Below are 7,511 nucleotides of genomic sequence, written 5' to 3' on the forward strand. Positions count from 1 at the left end.
TAAAAATAAATATTAAAAGAAAATTCTCTCTCTCTCTCTCTCTTAAAAATATTTTTAAAAAAAGACTCAGGAGGAAAGAAAAAACAAGAAGCAAAGACAAACTGATTCTGAAACCATCCTTCTTAGTCTGTTTTGTGATTCTATATCGAAATGCCTGAGGCAAGGTGACTTTATAAAGAAAAAAGGTTGGTTTTGGCTCACGGTTCTCTCTGGTGGCCACCGATGGACATCTTCTGGTGACATTTTCATGCATCTCATGGTGCAGAAGCGGAAAGGAGAAGCAGATTACATGGAAGACGAGTGGAACGTGAGGGAGACCAAGGGGAAGAGCCGGGTTTGCTTTGGAACAACAACTTATCCTTGCAGTAGTGGATCCAGTCCCACGAGACCTAACTTACTCCTGAGACCAATATCAAGAGAACTAACCCAAGCTCCCAAGGAAAACCTGAATCCATTCTGGAGGGTGGGACCCCTGTGAGCTAATCACCTCCAAAGCCCCCCAACGCCCCCCAACACAATTCCATATTGAAGAAGTTTGTGTCCTCATGAGTTTTGGTGAAAATGAACCGCAGTGAAGCCACAGCACCATCACCTGAGCCCTGGAACCATCTGTCAGTCAGTCAAGGTCTTTTCAATCACCTGAGCTCATTATCTCCCTGCATTTATTTGCCCTTTCTTCTTTGAAGGGTAGGATACCACTAGGCAATTCTGGAAAAAAAAAAAAAAAAAGCTTAACTTTTTTCGTAATAAAATATAAGGACAACTGGATGTGCATTTGCAAAAGAAAATACTGGATCCCTACCTCACACCATGATCCCTGCCCCACACCATGATCCCTGCCTCACACCATGATCCCTGACTCACAACATGATCCTGCCTCACACCATGATCCCTACCTCACACCGTGATCCCTACCTCACACGGTGATCCCTGCCCCACACCGTGATCCCTGCCCCACACCATGATCCCTACCTCACACTGTGATCCCTACCTCACACCATGATCCCTGCCCCACACCATGATCCCTACCTCACACCGTGATCCCTACCTCACACGGTGATCCCTACCCCACACCGTGATCCCTGCCCCACATCGTGATCCCTACCCCACACCATGATCCCTACCCTACACCGTGATCCCTGCCCCACATCATAATCCCTGCCCCACACCAGGATTCCTGCCCCACACCAGGATCCCTGCCTCACACCATGATCCATGCCCCACACCATGATCCATGCCCCACACCATGATTTCTGCCCCACACCATGATCCTTGATCCTACACCACACCACGATCCCTGCCTCACACCACAATTCCTGCCTCACACCATGTACACTAAGATCCCAAACTGGATCAGAGGCCTAAATATAAGACTTAACATTATAAAAACTCTTACAAAACATAGGCATCAATCTCTCTGACACAAGATGGACGAGGATTCTTAACACCAAAATCATCAGCCAACAAAGGGAAAAAATAAAAAATGTTTGGTTGCGTTAAAATTGGTCTTCGTTAAAATAAGAAAATTCTGGTGTTTCAAAGACGCTACCAATAAGGTGAAAAGCCAACCCACAGAATGAGAAACTACTTGCAAACCATCTCTCTGATAAGAATCTAGTTTGCATAATATAGAAAGAGCGATGGTAACTCAACAATGACCAGAAAACTCAATTTCTTGAAATGATCCAGGGACTTACATGGGCATTTCTAAAAAAAAAAAAAAAAAACACGAAACAGATTTCACCATCATTAGTCACCAGGGAAATGCACATCAGAACTTGGATGGGGGGACTGGGGCTGGGGCTCAGTGGTCAAGCACTTGCCTGGTACGCGTGAGGCCCTAGGTTCGAACCTCAGCACCACATATAAATGACAACAAAGAAAATAATTTTAAAAACCCAAACACTTCAATGAGACACACCTCACACCCTCAGGGATGACTATCATGGAAATGATGGGTGAACCAAGTTGGAGACGATGTTGAAAAATTGGAACTCCCACATATCATTGAGACAGCGCATTGGTGCCGCCATCTTGGAAACATGACACATCTTCTCAAAAACTACCCTGTAACCCCTCTCTCACTCCAAGAGAATTAGGAACACATTTGCACAATATATACACTATTCCAGAAAGTGTTATTTATTCTAGTCAAGGAGCACAAACAACCCAATTGTCCAACAACTGATAGAGGAATAGACAAATGGGTATATTTATGGTGTGTGAAAGTGATTCTGAAACCATCTTTCTTAGTCTGTTTTGTGATTCTATATCGAAACACCGGAGGCAAGGTAACTGATAAAGAAAAAAAGGTTTTGGCTCAGGGTTCTATCTGGTGGCCCCACAGCATGATGAACTGGGTGTCCCTTGAATAAAGGTGGAGGCTCTGCCTTTTAATGCCACCGTACATCATACTATTTGTTGAAAAAAAAAATAAATGAGACAGGTGCGGTGGCACACGCCTGTCATTTCAGTGGCTAGGGAGGCTGAGGCAGGAGGATCTCAAGTTGGAGGCCAGCCTCAGCAACTTAGGTCCTAAGCCACTCAGGGAGACCCTGTCTCTAAATAAAATACAAAATAGGGCTGGGGATGGGGCTCCGTGGTCGAGAGCCCCTGAGTGCAGTCCCTGGTACCAAAATAATAATAATAATAATAATAATAATAATAATAATAATAATAATAATAAAAAATTTAAAAATAAATGAATGAGGGAAGGTGTTATAAATTAGCCAGGACTCCTGATTGCATGTGACAGATTTGCAACTCAAATGCTTCTATAAAGATGAGGTGGTCATAGCTGATGGTCCCATCACTGGGCAGTGGAAACCACTGGACAGAGACAATTTCATAAAAATCAGTCTCTCTCTTCACTCTCTCTGTTCTCCTCTACGTGGGCTTCTTAGAAGGTTTCCCAGAAGTCCCCTCCTGTCACATACACCCTCAGGCACTCATCCTAGCAGCTGAACCCTCTGGTGGGAAAAGGACTTCATATTTTCCCACGGGTTCCAGCCAAAGTCCCAGAATTGACTCTGATTGGTTGGGAGCAGGTCATGTGATCACCCAGGAGCCAATCCCTGAGGCCCAAGGCGGCTCTCGCTGCCTTATATTAGAGCAGGTTTGAGCTCCCTCTCTGGATTCAGGGGAGAGGAGATTTTCATGAAAATGGAGATAAAGGGAGGGGAGTTTCCAGGTCATGTTTGAAGAAAGGGCACAGAGTGTGCGACCAGGAGGTGGCACAGGAAAAAAAAAATCCTCTCTCGTGGGGCATGAAGTTCATTTAACAAGAATTCAGGATGTGGTATTGACAGGCCTGGGTGAAGTAAGCAGAGACCACTTCCTGGCTGGGGAATCTTGCTTGAGTCATAACTTCACCTCGCCTTGGTCTCCCCACTTATAAAATAGGAATTGAGGGGCGCGTTCCTGGACTTGGGAGGCTGAGGAAGGAGGATTGCAGGTTGGAGGCCAGCCTCAGCGATTTAGTGAGATTATAAGCAAACCTAGTGAGACCCTATCTCAAAATTAAAAAAAATGAAAAAGGCACTGTTTTTAAAATGTCATTTGTTTTCATGGAGCTGGGGTTTGAACCCAGGGCCTTTGGCATGCTAGGGAAGCACTCTGTCACCGAGTTATCCTCCAAGCTCCTTGTGGTGGTGTTTAAAAAAACGGGTACAAATTCTCTAACATTTTCTCCCTTTGGGTTCTCCCCTTGAATCTAGGCAGGTATAATATGGTGGAAATTATTCCATGTAACAGTCCAGGTTGGGTCATAAAAGGTCTGCAGCTTCAAATGCATCCTGACTGTTGCATATATCATTCACTCAGTTCCTTTTCATGTTGTGTAGTATTCCACTGTATGGATATACCGCAGTGTGTTTATCCACTCGCCAATGAACCATCATTTGTTTTCAGTTTGGGGCTCTTATGAATAAACCTTCTGTGACTGTTCTTGGGTAGGTCCGTTAGTGGACACACATTTTCATTTGTGTTGGGTAAATTCACCATTTTATTTATCCTTCTCTCTGTCTTCCTATCTCTGACATGTGGATGTGATGTCCGGAGCTCCAGCTGCCATCTTGGGCCATGAGGTGAAGGCCTCACAGGGGAACATCAGAGATTTGACTACCCCATGGCCAAGGAAGTGCTGGTAGGGTAGAAAAAAAGATCCATTTTTTTTTTCCTCTGAGGTGGTCCTGGAATTTCAGTAGCCAGCTTATCACCAGGAATGTACCAGGGATGGCAGAGAGATCATGAGTGGTCCCCAGAAGCTTTGTAACATTTAAAAGCCACTCACTTTCCCAAACGGGGAACCATCTCCTCATTTCTGTTCCGTGAGAAAACTAATGCTTCACTAAGCCACAAAGTCACCTGTCCCTTGGGATGGACAGAAATCAACAGAGTCATTCCTCCTTCCAAAAGCATCTTCACGTGTCACCACTGAAAATAAAATAAAAAAATTAAGAGGGGCTGGGGATGGGGGCTCGGTGGTGAAGCACCCCCCAGTACAAAGTCAGGGGGAGCACCAAACCTTCAAGACGGTCCTCGCTTACGACACCCACTGCAGGTTCAGAGAGCCCCGTGTTTTGATGATTCACCAGCAAGAGTCACAGAATTCACAGAAAGCTGATAAGCTCAGACTTGTGGTTTTACTGCAAGAAAAAGAGGCAGATTAAGATCAGTCAAAGAAAGAAGCTGGGTGTGCTGGCTTAGATGCCTGTCATCCCAGCAGCTCGGGAGGCTGAGGCTGGAGGATCAAAGCCAGCCTCAGCAACGGAGGCCCTGAGCAACTCAGCAAGACCCTGTCTCTAAATAAAATAGAAACAGGGCTGGGGACGGGGCTCAGGGTTTAAGTGCACCTGGGTTCAATTCCTGGTAACAATAAAAAAAAAAAAAAGGTGAATAATGCATTTTCCAGGGAAAATACCAAAAAAGGAACATTCCTTTGGAGTCAGGAGAGTCCTTATGCTACTGTGTGACAATATACTTGGAATATTCAGCAAAAAAAAAAAAAAAAAAAAAAAAAAAGATGGTCACAGAAAGTGCCTCTGAGAGCCAGAACATTAAACTTAGCAAAGACTTCGTGTAACTGTGATAAACATCGTCAGCTGGGCTCGGTGAACCATGCCTTTTGTAATTCCTGCTACTTGGGAGGCTGAGGCAGGAGGGTTGCAAGTTGGAGGCCAGCCTCCGCAACTTAGGAGGCCCTTGGCGATGTAGTGAGACCCTGTCTCAAAATTTAAAAAAATAAAAATTGGCTGGGGATGGGGCTCAGTGGTTAAGTGCCCTTGGGTTCCATCCATTGAATAAATAAACCCATATGTACTTACCGTGGAAGCCACACCCCGTGAGAAGGCTGGGTTGGCCTCACTAAGGTCAGACAAAACAGACCTTGAGCTGGATTGAATAAGAAGAGAGAGAGAGAGAGAGAGAGAGAGAGAGAGAGAGAGAGAGAGAGAGAGAAGACTCAGAAATGACTGAGGAACGATTTCCCACCCGTCCCCCAAATCCAGGACCCGATGGCTTACCCCATACAAAAATTAACTCAGAATGAATCAAAGACCTACATAAAGACCCAACACTAGAAAATTATTAGAAGGTCTCCCTGAGTTGCTTAGGGTCTTGAAAAATTGTTGAGGCTGGCCTCGAACTTGCGATCCTCCTGCCTCAGCCTTCCAAGCCACTGGGATGACAGGCGTGGGCCACCCCTCCCAGCTAGAACAACATCTCTTAGGAATGCAGATGCAAGAAGCATCCTAAGCAAAATAGTATCAAATCGAATCCAACCACATATGAGAATAATCATGCACCATGATGAAGGGTGATTCATACCAGGAATGCAAGGATGGTTTAATTTTTTTTTTTTTTTTGGGAGAAGCCAAGAGGCATAAAATTCTTTATTTTTATTTTTATTTTTTTTTAAATTTTTTATTGTGGGTTGTTCAAAACATTACACATTTCTTGACATATCATATTCCACACTTTGATTCAAGTGGGTTATGAACTCCCACCTTCACCCCATACCCAGATTGCAGAATCACATCAGTTACACATCCATTGATTTACAAATTGCCATACTAGTGTCTGTTGTGCTCCGCTGCCTTTCCCGTCCTCCACCCTCCCAAGGATGGTTTAATTTTTAAAAAGTAAATGAATGTGGTCCGTCCTATGAATAGAAGGAAAGACAAAATACATGTGATTAGACTGAGGGTGTGTTTCGGTGCCTTGCCTGGTACACAGGGGGCCTGATGTTTGATCTCCCATGCACACACCCAAGATTGACTCGATACATGCAAAAAAAAATGCATTTGACAAAATCCAGTAAAAATGCAACACACTTGAAATAGCAGAAAAATGTATCCACCTCACCAAAGGCATCTGCCAAAAAAAAAAAAAAAAAAAAAAAAACCATTGCTAACAGCATACTAAATAGTTAAAGACTGAATGCTCTGCCCGTCAGATCTGGAATAAGAGGTCCATTCTTGCTATTTGCAGTATTCTAGAGTCGCTAGCCAGGCCATCAGGCAGCTAAAAGAGATATAATGCAGCCAGGTGTGGTGGCGCACACCTGTCATCCCAGTGGCTTGGGAGGCTGAGGCAGGAGGATCTCAAGGTGGAGGCCAGCCTCAGCAACTTTGGGAGGCCCTAAGCAACTCAACGAGACCCTGTCTCTAAATAAAATAGAAAAAGGGCTGGGGACGGGGCTCCGTGGGTCAGCACCTCTGGGTTCAAGAGAAGAAACGATTCAAAAATGGGGCTGAGAGTGTAGCTCAGTGTCCGAGAAGTCACCTCGCATGCCTGTGCGAAGCCCCAGGTTCCATCCCAATGTTCTCTGGGAGCAAATTTAGATCCTTAACGAAGAAAGATAACAACACAGAGAATGGCCGACAATGTCCAGCACTCGATCAGAAATTACCAGGCAAACAAGAAGACACAAAAATGACTGAAAACCCAAGATAAAGAACAGCGGCCTCAGACTGCATTCATCGTCCTTCCTATTTCAACCTCAACATCGCTTCCTTACAAAGTCCGTCTCCACCCCCTGCGCACTTATTAAACTCCTGGAGAAACTCCCTTGGCATCCTCTAATCTGTGGGCCAATTATTGAGCTGTGTTGAGTAGAGACGTTCTGCACAAACTGGAATTTAACTTGTTACGGAAACTGAGCCGCAACACACTTATCCCAGGAGAGATGATCGACGTCTATAGGTCAGCCTTTGGTTTTTGGGGGACTGGCTTATTTCACTTAGCATGATTGTCTCCAGCTCCGTCCATTTACCAGCAAATGCCATCATTTCATCCTTGTTTATGGCCGAGTAATACTCCATTGTCTCACCTACATTTTAAAGTAAGATTTTAAGCTGTAGTATTGCAGACAATATGGAAAAACGCGCAAATTTTTTTTTAAAGTTGGGGATGGAGCCTGGGGGGGGTCTCACACAGGCCACGCAAGTGCTCTACCACTGAGCCACATCCCCCCCAGCCCACAAATGCGATCCTGATGACTTTTCCCAGCC

Source organism: Marmota flaviventris, chromosome 20 (assembly GCF_047511675.1).
Source record: "Marmota flaviventris isolate mMarFla1 chromosome 20, mMarFla1.hap1, whole genome shotgun sequence".
In the NCBI taxonomy this organism is placed as follows: Eukaryota; Metazoa; Chordata; class Mammalia; order Rodentia; family Sciuridae; genus Marmota; species Marmota flaviventris.